The sequence below is a fragment of the Osmerus mordax genome, chromosome 22, assembly GCF_038355195.1.
Source record: "Osmerus mordax isolate fOsmMor3 chromosome 22, fOsmMor3.pri, whole genome shotgun sequence".
Lineage (NCBI taxonomy): Eukaryota > Metazoa > Chordata > Actinopteri > Osmeriformes > Osmeridae > Osmerus > Osmerus mordax.
In genome coordinates, this window is record NC_090071.1 from 6,500,369 (window position 1) to 6,513,933 (window position 13,565).

The 13,565-nt window shown below is 47.9% G+C and overlaps 1 protein-coding gene across 1 annotated transcript in view; it reads left to right on the forward strand.

The window, feature by feature from the left end:
• The window catches only part of adarb1a (adenosine deaminase RNA specific B1a), a 31,735-nt gene that overhangs the window by 4,219 nt on the left and 13,951 nt on the right, over positions 1-13,565 (forward strand). The window contains exons 2-3 of the mRNA XM_067260675.1: positions 1,165-1,247; positions 7,759-7,808. The gene's annotated coding sequence lies outside the window, so the exon portion shown is untranslated. The remainder of the gene's footprint in view (positions 1-1,164; positions 1,248-7,758; positions 7,809-13,565) is intronic.

The window sequence follows — 13,565 nt, forward strand, 5'->3', positions numbered from 1 at the left end:
AACATCTCTAGATGCTGATTTCGTGAGTCTGTCCCCCATGCACTGCAGAGGGAAACTGTAGCGGTGTCTTATTGATTATAAGAACTACTGGGGGCTTTCTAAGCTGTCCTCTCAGTGGAAATATTCATTATCCTATTAGCTCATGATCCATAGCCATATCAGCGCATTGGAATTCCTAAAATGTGGTCTTTTAAAATGAGCTGCCTCTTTTCACTGCACTCCTGACTGGTACTCTCTCTCTCTCTCTCTCTCTCTCTCTCTCTCTCTCTCTCTCTCTCTCTCTCTCTCTCTCTCTCTCTCTCTCTCTCTCTCTCTCGCTCTCTCTCGCTCTCTCTTTATTTCTCTCTGTCTCTCTCCCTTTTCTGCATTGTTCATCTGCATCTCTCTCTGCGTCTTTCTCTCTTTCTGTCCTCTCTCTTTCTGTCCTCTCTTTATCCGTCTCTCTGTTTCTTTCTCTTCTCCGTCCTCTCCCTCACGTACACATGCTCTGTTGCTGGTACCAGGAAGCTATGAAGCACGACCCTGCCGTATCCAAGAACCCAATCTACCGTAACCTTATCTACCCTACATACAGTATACGGTATATACTGAATTCCGCTCCGCAGTTCTGGAATAGTTATGCGGTTGTCGACCCAATTTGGCAGTGGTGCGATGTAATCAGGTCACTGGGACCAGTGGAACTGATGTAGCCTGTTCCCGACTTCCCATACCCAGCTACCATCTGCTTAGGCCTGGTTAACAATGATACAGCTACGGTCAGTGAGAAAAAGAACCAGCAGATTTGTACTCTTACTTGTACCCTTATTCATTCAGCTGCGCGTTCTGATATCTGGCCTGTCACACCAGCGTTAGGTTCTGAAGCTGTGGTCCACGGGCCTGCATCCTCACTTACGTTCAGTAGGCTAGGAGCCAGAGTCGTTAGCACGCAACATTCCTGCCACCTCTCATTAACATGGCCCAATTTCAACGGCTTGATTAAAATCACCAAATACCCATTTAGCTGTGTGAAACGCCCTTGAGCCACCTCGACGTAGCCGCCCTAACCTCCCGTTGACCCCTGGCGTGTGTGTGTGTGTGTTTACATAGGCGAGGGGCCGGAGAGGGTCGTCTTCTTCTCTGACCGTGACCTCCTGTATGTGTGTGTGTGTTGTTTTTCTTCTGCAGGGGTGAGCTAGTAACACAGCAGTGTGAAGCCTAATGAGCCCTGACCCTGATCCATCATCCTGCTCCAGTTCTTCTCCAACACTGTAAGTAGTGAGGTCTAATCTGTAGATTTATGTTGAAGGTTGCTGCCCTTACTGCCCAGATTTGCATGAGAGGGACTGAGACAGCAGGAAGATGGAGCTCTTGGTAGCTAGGAGCAGATCATATATAGTTATTTAAACTGTATTAATTATGTACAGCGATTTCAGGCTCCCAATTCAGTAGTCTGGTTGTTTTTTTGTTGGCCAATGCACATACGTACACTAGACATTTTTGGGTGGTATTAGAAGCTTCATTACAAAAGGTTATTGTTCAGCTCATTTTTTCTCAAAATGTCTTACTGGCACATGGAAAACCATACAAACTGGTGTGTGTACTACTGTGCTATGTGTTTCTCATAGCATTGTTCCAGGATGTTCCACAATGACTATATCAGCTAAGAGCGCTTGTTTTAAATCTTTCACAGAAAAACCAAGCTGCAACCTCACGGTGATGAGAGATGACACGTTATTCTCAAGGGTTTAAAAAATAAATAAGCACCTATTTTGGCTTTTTCAGCCCCGAGGATTTTCCCAAGAATAAATCAGAGCTTGCTGATTCATTGTTCCTCAAGCTCTTTCATGTGTAAAAATGTAAAGGATCAAGACTGATTTCAATTTTCTCTGGAGTGGCTAAGTCTATGTTTATCAAATGACTAGCCCATAAAGAACGATGAAAGGAAGAAATCCCCTTTCACGTTCAGAGAGGACGAAAATGTGTGTCTTTCATGTGCTGAGTGCTCTGTGCTGTGCTGTAATTCAGGGTTGCTTTGATTAAGACCTTGTCGTAGTCGGATCAATGGCTATAACCTCTTTGATTATGCTTCGGGGAGCTGAAGGTATGCTAATAAAAGCATCTTAATACGCCTCAGCCAGGTCAAAAATACAATTGAGTTCCGGCCGTCTGTTCCCCTGCTGTCACTGGCTGGTTGGGAGCATGGGATGGACTACAACATGGGCTGCAATGCCCCATTAGGACCCTACAGTATCTTAATACTCATTCACTACACATGTGATCATCACATGTATCATGTGGTGAGGATGGCCTGTGCCAGCCTACCTACCCATAGCCAGGTTGGGTATAGCAGCCCCCCCCCACACCTTGTGCCCCATCTGTCAAGATGATCATCTGCTGCTGTGTCAAAGGCCACTCTGCCCACCCCATGGACATTTGGGTAAAGCTGACTCACTACATAACCCCTTCTACCCCTGCTACTGCTGAGTGTGTGTGCCTGCGGGCATGTGTGCATGTCTGTGTGTGTGTGTGTGTGTTGTGCGTGGCATTAGTCACTGGTGCCTTCGGTGGTGTTATGTCCACAAACACACACACAGTGATGATGAGAAAACCTGACTCGTCTCCTAGCCTCTGGGTGACTCTCCCAGCTGATATCACCGTGATTAAGAGGCTTCATGCTCTGTCTGGCGGAGGGATTGATCTCCGGTTCTCCATAGCTGCCTCCAGTTGCAGTGAATCTTGTTAATTCAACCTCTGTACTAGTCATTTTATTCCGCTGTTGCTCAATACAATAACCCTGCTTGAAGTAGTGTCGTAATAGATGTTGTTGACAGTTGACAAGAGGCCCACCCTGTCGAGTGTCCCTTCCAACAGAAGTGCTGAATATTCTCGACGGTTCTCTTTGGGAAACAGATATTGTAGTTCACTGTTCCTCCTTCGCTTACAGAAGGACCATCAGTATCGACAACATAGTTCACTTCATTGTTAAAGAAACTCACCAGATTTGCTCAAATTGACTCATTGGTTGTTCCGTGCTCTTGTCTGTAGATTTGACCTCTATCTCTCGTCAATGTCTCACTCTGGTAATGTGGTTTGTGACTGAGCAGCACAACAGCAGTGTCACAGTTGTGCATCGCAACAGGCGCAAGAGGCAGGTCAAAGCAAAGCGGGAGCTCAACTTCAAATGCGACGCGTTGTACAAGCCGACGCCACGCGCGACACATCCGAACCGGGGCGGGGGGGGGGGGGGGGGAGAGAGGCAAAAGCGGGCCGAGTCGAAGCTGTCAAGATTCAGTGTCTCCTCTGCTGCTCCCTGTCACGTTTCATCGTGTCTGGAAGTGCAGCAGCCGGGGTGTGCTTTGACAGGGCAGATTGAAACCCCACACGCCCTCATGCTCGCGTCCCCTCCTGGACTCGCAGTGCACTCCGGCCGTCTCCTTCCCGGGGCTCCGACGGGATTGTCTCTGGTCCCGTCCCGGTGTTTGGCTGCCGCCCTCCATAGGCGGCGGAGTGGGCCGCGGTCGCACAGGGGAACAAGCGTGTGCCGAACCCCTCCGCCTACCAGTGGCCAGTCCTCAGCTGGCGGTAGGCTTCTCTGGCGGGGGAGGTGCGAGAGAAACTGCGTCACGCCCGCCTGGCCCTGTCCGTCGGCCGGAAGCCCCCCGAGGGCGGGGGAGAGAGCGAGGGAACGGGGGAGGGGGTGACGAGAGTGCAGATGCGTCCATCGGAGCTGCAGGCGTCGGGGCAGATGGAGGGATGGAGGGGAGCATCTCAGATCCTGTAGCAGCAGCATCTCTGTCACAGATGGGCCTGCAGTTGGAGCTTGTAGGTGTTGGAGCCGGACCGGGCCGGGCCAGAGCAGGGAGGGCAGGTCGCTTGACAGCTGTCCAGCGGGGGCTTTTCTGGTGCTTTACCCTCGCCGCCGGCCCTGGTTCACACACCACACATGCTAAGTCAGCTAGCGTTTCGGACACGGTCATCTTTCTGTACATTTGGGTGTTTTCCCTGGACTGTTTGTGCAGCTGTGGGTCACTAAAGACAGCCCAAGGGTTTCCCTGGTGTCTCATTCTAACAGTCTATGGGTGTGTACATATCTATTCCTTCAGTGAGTGTGCTAGGGTGTATTTGTGTGTGGATAAAACAACAGGCTAGCCATCCTATATCTCACCTCTCCCATGATGGACTGTCCAATTCTGAGACAACAGACTTGTTCAGTGGAAGTCAGGCTCCTTGTCTGTCTTATCAGGCTTCCACACACACAGCCTTTCATTTTTTCCCGGGGCTTTTATCTTTATGACCACTACACTGAATAGTTCCCCAGGGCCCGGTTGAATTACACTGATACTGAGACCGCTCGATGCAGTGTGTCTCTTACCCTGTTAGAAAACGTCCGTCTCTATGCAAGTGGCCGTGCCAGCAGAGAGTAATATGCTGAATGTGCGACCGACGGGTTGGCTTGTATTATTGACTGAGGTAAGTAAGCAGTCAGGGGGGCTGTCCGAGGGGACAGTCTGTTTTCTCAGGACGTTGCTGGGAATAACCAGAGGAAGTTCAAACTCCTGACTGTGCACACTGCTGATGTCTTAGTAGAGGTTTCTCGTCCAGGGCCCTTTCTGACTACAGCATGAAAAGCTGTGTGTCAGACATCCGTGTAAGACCACCTTAAAGTTCCAGAAAGAAAAGAACTGCAACAGTTCTCTGTAGGATATCATGATATGAAGTATAAGCCATGATGCTGTGACCAGTCACACCCACACGTGGACACACGCACACTGTGAATCGAAATGACTGTGTATTCCTCACCTGGACACATTCATTTTGTCTGGATTATTGTCCTTCCCTGCCAATACCCTGATCAGGTGACATGCAACCTTGTTGTAATCTCCTGTCCTGGTCCTGATTTTTCAACCTCAAAGAGACCATCTGCTCTTCCTATCCCCAACCCCCCAACATACAGGATGCCCATGCAGACCTACACTATATAGAAATGTGGAGTACATACAGTTAGTGTATGTGCTCTATGGTTCAGTGGGTTAACTATAGCCTAAGCAGGTATGTAGATTTGCGACTGTAGTTTCCGATTTTGTTGAAGCATTTAGACGTTGTCCTCTGGACTGTGTTCGTCAAAGTGTCTCCTGAATTAAGTCTGTTGGCGTGTATGTGTATTTACATACGATGTTTACAAGCTAGTCTGATCTCACCAGACGTAGATGAAGTTGGAGACAGAGCTGTTTGTGTAATCCGTGCTTGGTTTCACTGTTTCCCTGCAGGAATGTAGTCGGGCAGGCAGGCAGCCTCAGGTCTATCCTCCCTGTGTGGTTTTTCCTGGCTGGATCTCAGAGTAGACTTTGGATTTCCATACATAAGTAACCTGGTGACGGCTCACCCCGCTCTCGTTCTGGGCGTGAAAACCAGGCTGTGTTCTGTCAAGTTCAGAGGAGCGAGTGTCTTCCAGGGGCTCCAGACAGAGAAGAAGACTCTACCATCGTAGCCCCATTTCTCCAGAGAGGGAGAGAGCGGGGAAAGGAAAAGACATGTTGTTTTGGATGCGCAGTGTTACACCTTTGATTATATGTAGTGGAAATTTCAAGCTGTGCCAAAATGCTACCTCCCTGTTGTTGTAGTGAACAAAGGGACCTTGTTACAATATTCTCAGGACACGCAGTCTTTCTCTGACGCTCCTTTTTGGCGCATGTGGTTTGATTTCAAGACCTACAGCAGTATCAGTCGCTCAAATACCACCATTACCACACACTTTGCATCTGACCTCTCCTACAGAACATCAAGATCTTTCTCTCCCGAATCATTTGCATGAAGGCTAGTTCACTAGAGTGTGCATTTTCCCCGGTGTTCCATATGTGGAAGCTATACATCTAAATATTCTCCATGAAACATGAAAATGAAATCGCCGGTGGTAACCGAGCTGAATTGATTAAACTCAATCCCTCAGTATCAATACCAACCACCTGCGCCATCGAAGAGCTAGCTTTTTGGTGGTGCAGCTGGTCAAAGTGGTGTTTGTCGAGGTGGGGGGTCGCGTTCGTAGGCCAGAAGACGCGGCTTCAAAACCCTGTTTGGGTGAAATTGGGAGGAAGCAATACTCACGGGCAACGCGATTACACCCCTGACACTAGCGTGCCAAATGAGCCCTCCTCACATCTGCTGAGGCTCTGGGTGAGTAGCCTGCCCTCCGAACAGAGGAGGGGGGCTCTCATTACTCTCTCCCTGCGTGGTGATGCACAGCCAGATCAAATGATCTGTCTGGCACCAGTAACTGATTACGCTGTCTAAGTATTGATGGGACCTGCATGCAGATGTGTGTGTGTGTGAGAGAGATAGAAAGATAGAGAGAGGCAGGGAAAGTCTTACTGCTGTCGGTCCTCTTTATCATCTACAATGCAAAAAAGACAGAATGGCTGCTATGGATGAAAGAGTATCTGTCTAATGAATAGGCGGCATGTTTAAAGGGATCACTTGAACCGAAACAATGTATGATAAATTATACCATCCTTTGATTTTGTTCTGTATTTTCTGACTGTGGAAACACTCAACGAGATAAAACATAACGTAGGCTCTCAATCACTACAATATTGTACGAATAAATACATGTGTATTATCAAATACACTATATTGCCCAGTATTCACTCAGCTATCCAAATCATTGAATTCAGGTGCACAAAGCAAGGGCCATAAAGACATGGTTGAGCGAGTTTGGTGTGGAAGAACTTGTCAGGACTCTGTGCAGGCCAGTCCTCAACCCGATAGAACACCTTTGGGATGAATTAGAGCGGAGACTGCGAGCCAGGCCCTCTCGTCCAACATCTGTCTGACCTCACAAATGCACTTCTGGAAGAATGGTCAAATTCCCATAAACACACTCCCAAACCTTGTGGAAATCCTTCCTAGAAGAGTTGAAGCTGTTATAGCTGCAAAGGGTGGGCCGACATCATATGAAATCCTATGGTTTAAGAATGGGATGTCACTCACGTTCACATGCGTGTGACGGCAGACGGATATACGAATAATATAGTGTATAATCGGTTAAATAGTGCAAGTGAATTTGTACTTGAGGTGTTTTTCCTGCGTAGTGTTCAGTGTCTGGGGCGAGGGGCTGTTGTGGTGCTGGATGACACGGATCACATGACCATGACAGCTTGTGGTTTCAGGTTTTAATCTGTTGGACCTTGAGTTCTCAAAGTCTAAGAAGGATATCATCTTTTGCTGTTTTCTGATTATTTTAGCTATTTTTCTATTTTTTTCTGTCAGTGCTTCAAATTTGACTTTTTTTTACATTTCAGTGTTCAGGACGACCTTGTGTTGCACTGTGCACATTATAGATAATCACTTGACTATATGGTCCTGTATCCCAGTAACTTAGTATTTTCAATTCTTCACAGTATTTTAGCCTCTGGTTTCCTGTCGAGCAGGCCTCACCCAGTAAGGTCACTGTAATTGAGGGTTTGAAAGAAACGACAACATTAACAGGAATGAAGTTCAGAACCATATGATCTTGAGCAATTCAAGGGCTCCATCTACAGGTTGTAAAGTGACTACATACTTCTACAATGGTCTCCATCAGTAAAATAGTCATAAACAGTGGAAATGTGTCAGGCAAAAACAGGTTTAGGTCTTCTTGCTGTTTAGAGAGGGTCAGGTGTAGGCTTGGTTACTAGTCAAAAGTTTTATGCTGACTGTGAACCTCTCTTTACGACTGCACGTTTCAATTGCGTCGCAAAAGATTTGCAAATGATCCTCCTGTTTTGTGTCCTGTTTCCCCCCCAGATCACTGTTGCCATCAAGTTTCCTCACACCCAACAGCAGCTGTTAACACGGTACACTAAGTTTCTTATTCTCTTGGTGCTTATTTTTAAATGGAATTATGGATAACCTCTTCCAACTCTCCTCCACTAGGAGGCAGTGTGACCTATGAAACTCAGTAGGGGGGGGGGAGTAAGTAAGACAACTACTGTTGTCTTACTTACCTCAAATAGCATAGCATCATTATAAGACATGCCCATGACACTATTGAAGCTTAAAAAAATGGTGCGATAGCAATATATTTAGTATTCCGGGTTGTTGTGTATCTAGAACTCCTACTATCTTCAAAATATTGAACACTGCACTCAGTGTACTTGTAGTTCTACATTGTGTTCACCAGGGGGAGGCAAAGGACCTTTTCAGCAGTTATTTTGGGGCATTGCCTTATTATTGATGAACTCAAATTTGTAAGGCAATACAAAATCAGGATTTGACCTGGGTTGTCATTTGTATTTAATTTTGACCAACTCAAGTGATCACCTATAGCTGGTATAGTGCTCATTTCTATAGGGCATGCGCTCACATCATCATTGGTTGACGATCTCTCTCGGAGACTACGGCGTGAGCCCGAAAATACATTTTGTTTTGTTCTCACTTCTCGTTTTCCAAACATGACTTCTGAAAAAACGCATGTATTATTCATGCCATCCTTTGCTCTCTTAAAGGGCTGAGGAGTTTCATAACTCCAGTGGCCAGATTTAGCTGGTGCCTAATAGGAGACATGGACACTAAGTGGAGACAGGCAGCTACATGGTGCTAAATCTCCCTGCTGCTGGTGCGTGTCGGGACAGTAATTGCCCACTGGATTAGAGAGGCCTTGGGGAAGGAGATGGGGGAGGCTGGGTGGTCAGGGGGGCTGGTGAGGCCGGCTCGACTACAATAGGCTGCTGACTCAGGAAACCAGCCAGTGACAGTCCTTAGTACTCTCGCTCTATTTGAATGTCCAAATTGTGGGTTGGATTGAGTTTCCCTGGTGCCAGCCTATGTCTGGAGAACAACAGACATAGGCTAATCCCAAAAGTGCAGCGTCTGTCTGTCTGTCTGTCAGCAGACCAAGTCCCCGACACCTCTGGGTGCTTCCCTCCTGTGGTCACACTGTGACGATCAGAAGACACAAGGCTGTAGCCTGCGCTCCAGTGAGTTTGTGGGTGAAGCTAATCCATCGAAGATCGAGTGTTAAGGGAAAGTGTGACCTGGAGGCGCTGCGCTGCTCCCCCGCCCTTGACAGGCCAATTGGATGGACTCCCGCGGGTCAGGAGGTCCCTCACCTGGATTGGCTGGCGCCATGGTGATGCACCGGGCGTCAGTATTAAAGAGTTGACTGGCGAGGCTGATGACAGCTGAGACTGAGAGCGAACCAGAGAGAGAGAGAGAGAGATAGAGAGAGAAAGAAAAAAAAATCAGTCGGAGAGGTAGTGAGAGTGTGTGTGTGTGTGTAGGAGAGAGACAGAGAGACAGACCCCATTTACCAGGCTAAGCCCATGTGCCAGACAGCACCATCCTCTCTTTGTACGGTGTAGCGGCCGCCCCTCTTCCACGTGCGCGCCTCTCCTCCCCCCTCCTCCTCCCTCTGGAAGTAGTGGAGGGGAGAAGGGAGGAGGGTCTGTGCTTGGCAGAGTACTGAGGAAGCGGAGGAAGGGCCAGCACGGAGAGAGAAGCGCCTCCAGACCGAGCAGCCACAGCGCGACCCTGCCCCAAGATATGGCCCTTTTTCTGGACAGCTCCCAGAGCGCGGGGGCCTATTACTGCCTTGTCCGCACCAGGTTCAAAAGGAGGCGCAAAAAACGCTCCGAACGCAAAGGTAGCCCAGGATTCCGTTTCTTTTGGATTGGTAGTTGTGTGTGTGTGTGCGACTGAAATTGTTCTCGTTTGTGGGTCTATGTACCGTCTTAAGCAAGGTGTGTTTTTATTTGAAGTTTTAATGCATGTGTTCAAGATTGGTCAATCAAAGGAACTGTTGATTAAGGACTTGTTAATGACTGAGGTACTACTTATGTTGAACAAAGTTGAAGAAAAACATGTTTTAATGTTGCTAATTGCCGGTGGTGTTGATTACATACAATAAGGCAACTATAATTTATCTTTAGAAACAAACATTCGGTTGAAATGCTATGAACTGTAATGTGAACACATGGCATAGTGTATGTATTGCAAATGAGACAATAATAGACAACACTACTTGAATGAACTCCCAGACAAGTCGCCAGGGCAGCTGTTTGAGCCTCTGGCCAGGTAAACAGATAGTTGCAATTCAGGCAGCTCTCCATGCGTAAAGAATCCTCTTACTATATATTCCAGTCTTTGTCTCTAATCACAGTGGATAAACAGCAGTTGTCCTGGTGTTCAGTACCGTACCATCTCTCACTGGACGGAATTTATTTTATTTGATTGTTGGTAGACATTTGGCAGTTTGTTTTGTCGAGACATTTGGCACAGAAGAAGTTCTTTCTGAACAATACACTGTAGTTAGTAAATGATAGATGGATGTCACAGTGGGATTACAGTGTAATTGATACAGTGGGAATTTGACAATTAAATATCCTGTTTAGTATTCAGCAAAACAACAGGCTTCAAATGATATTAAATGTATTGTAATGGAACATTTACTCAGTATGTTTTGGATTACAGTCATTGTTGATTCTCTCAGGGAGCTCTCAGTAATGTCTCTCCGCTGTAGTCATTTCTGTAATATCCTTGCTTCGTTGGGTGCAGACATGATTGTCCGCGTCCGCTAATATTTCAGTAGCTAAATAACTCTGAAGCATACTTTGCCCACATTAATGCAAAATGCCTTTCTTTGAGAAACACTCAAAAAGTCAATGGGCCAATTATTCTTTTTTTCCAATACGCCCCACGAGGAATTACTCGACGTAAGTGTAATCTGTCGAAAACGGGGTAAACATTATTACCAGGCCATTTCCATTGTTCATACTTGGCACTTTGGGGAGGGCAGAAACCTTCATTTCCCACTGTACCACTGTGAACTGGCGTGTTGCGAGATGAAGTGAAGTGTGAGTTTAATCTACTGGGAGCAAAGTGAATTCCAGACAAGGTAAGCGGATGTGTTCTGTGAGGTGTGACCGGTGCTAAGGGATGTGTCTGCCAGAGCCGCCGCACATCTCCGTCTGGCAAACAGCCTCCTGTCTGATTGGTGGGCCTGATAGTGGCGTCTCCCCCGGGTCGGGCCTGAGGTGCTGCTGATAACCAAGCCCTGTGAACTTCATGAGCCCCGTCATGCTGCGCTTTGAACCCCCCCCCCCTTCCTCCAACACTGACCCCCTCAGACAGGAAGCTTCTGCCTCCACCATCACCTCTCCTACCCCGGGCCGCCTGTCATTCAACACCCAGCCCTGGCCCTGCTAATCCCGGGGCCGTGGGGTGTGAAATTCAACATCGCCCCCCTCCTCCCCCCCCCCCCCCCCAGCCCCATCTACCCTCCCTGAGATAGAGGAGGGTGCACCTGGCCCGGCCTTGACTGAGGAGAACAGTGATAGTCATCTGTTGTGAGCTGCAGGGGCAGTGAAGCAGGGAGAATGGGCCAAGCAGAGCTGCAGAACGGGCACCTCCGGATCTCTCATCTGACGCTCCTGCTGAGCCCATGGAAAAGAAGAAGAAGGAGAGCAGGAAACCGAGAGCGAATCAAGAATAAGGGCCCAAACAGTCCAAATGCCACAACTGCAGTAGCATGACGGGGTCTAGCTGCACACCTGTGCTCCGGTCCTGCCTGTCTGGCTCTCTGTGTGGGTGTGTGTGCGTGTGTCTGTCCTTTCGCTTCAAATTGCAAATGCCTTTTATTTAAAACCAGAGTCTGTCCCTCTCTCAGTGTCTGTTTGGGAGCAGCCCGTATGATCACTGAAAAATAAAGAAATAAAGTGTTGTTTGTGTGTGTGTGTGGGGGGGGGGGGGGGGGGGGGGGAGGGGTGGGGGGGTGACTATGAAAATCGAATTCTAGCTTCTTGTTCACTCTTGTCTTGAGTAACAAAATGAGGTGTCTCCTATCAGGTTGCTGTGAATGCTGGGATGACTGTGTCCCTCCCCTGTGGGATAATGACGTCTAATTACACCGAGGCCACGGTGTTCACCCCCCTCCGCCCCTCAGTGCCCAGGCCTGAGGGGGGGGGGGGGCGTCGTTGTCTTGCAACATGGGCCAGAACCCCCCCTCCCTGAGCATTTCTGTCAGCAGGCAATTTTCAGCCCCTCAGGCCAGGGCGACCTGTGATGGCGTTAAATGAATTTGATCTGGCTGGGTGTGTGCCAGCTGAGCAGCGCTAAGGAAGACGGGCTGCTTCCAACGCGGCAGGTCGGAGTCGAGCTGGTGTCTGGGGAGAGTGAGAGGACGATCCGGTTCCTCTTTGATACCCGCGAGCATTTTTCCCCCCGTTTTTGGATATTTGATGTTGTAGCATCTGCAATTTGTGCATATTAGCATCTTCCTGTATATAAATGGCTGCAGGCCTTTTCCAAACAAAGGCACCGTGATATGTCGAGCCTAGCCATGACCGTCCATCCTTCGTTCCCTATTCGGCACCTATTATAAATGGAATCCACGTTGTATTGGCCTACGGGGTTTTCAGATTTTTCCATTTAGCGCTTACCATGTTTGGAGGTTGCAGGAGATGATCTTCTTCTGCCTACAGGTTGACAGGCTTCTCCGAACCCTGCACCCTACGACTCTTAAGATTTCTGGAGGGAGCGTGTGAGACGGGAACAGGGGACAAATGACCTGCCTGTCATATCAGGCCAGATCGAGGGGGCTTCTCCCCCCCGTCCCCCGTCCCCAGGGGGACATTCCCCTCGGGGAGACCCCCCTCCCTGCGGTGGTTAAGTGGGGCTGATTAGCGTGGGGAATTGATACTGCGTTTCCGCTGGCCCTAGGTCTCTCACAGGGCGACTCCATAAACGAGCCGTCATATAGATTTCACAGATTCCCTTGAAAAATGGTAAAGGGCCAGCAGTCCCTAAACGTCCTTGAAGATCAAGGTGCTTTTTAATGAGCAGAACAACTGTGGCAGAACAGTTACAGTAGAAGAGAGGATGCTATTCAAGTCTCCCAAAAATATACTTTACCACTTATATATCAAGTTATTGAAAATACATTTGAAATGCACTCCCTCCTCATCCTCAATGAAATGGGATGATGAAAAGTACTATAGCAGTATTTATTTTCTTGAGGTTTTACTGTTTTTTTAGGGTTTCTTGGCTTCAATTTATGCTAAGGGTATTATTTATTTATTTTAGATTTTTGGCTTAAATGTCACATTTCCATTTACTTCTCATTGCATTGAAAGTAAAAGGAGACTCTTAAAGGTATACTCCTAGGTTAATAGCCACACCATTTGTATCTGACAAGCTGAAAAGGTCAAGCAATAAGCTATTGTTGAATTTCTATGTTGAAATGTCTTAAGTTCACTCAGTTTTTCCAGGCAACATGTACCCAAGTGCCAGTGAGTTAAAATCATAATGGTTGACAACAGGTGAATGACAAGTTGTGTAAGATTACAAAGATTGTATCTTTGTGTGTGCAGCCAGATTCTGAGATTTCCTGTAAAATCTAGTGTGTGAATCATTTTTGGTATGCCATCCCCTCAACATGGCATATTGATCAGTCACGTCTGGACTGGAGGGCGTCTGACAGAAGAGGGAAAAAAGAGACCAGTTCTTTGGGGTGGAGGGATAGTACGGGTTTGAGAAATGTAGCGATGCTGCCGCAGGCATGTTCAAGGAAGCTTCCTGTTGCCCCACCGCCTGCACCCCGCCTGCACCCCGACTGC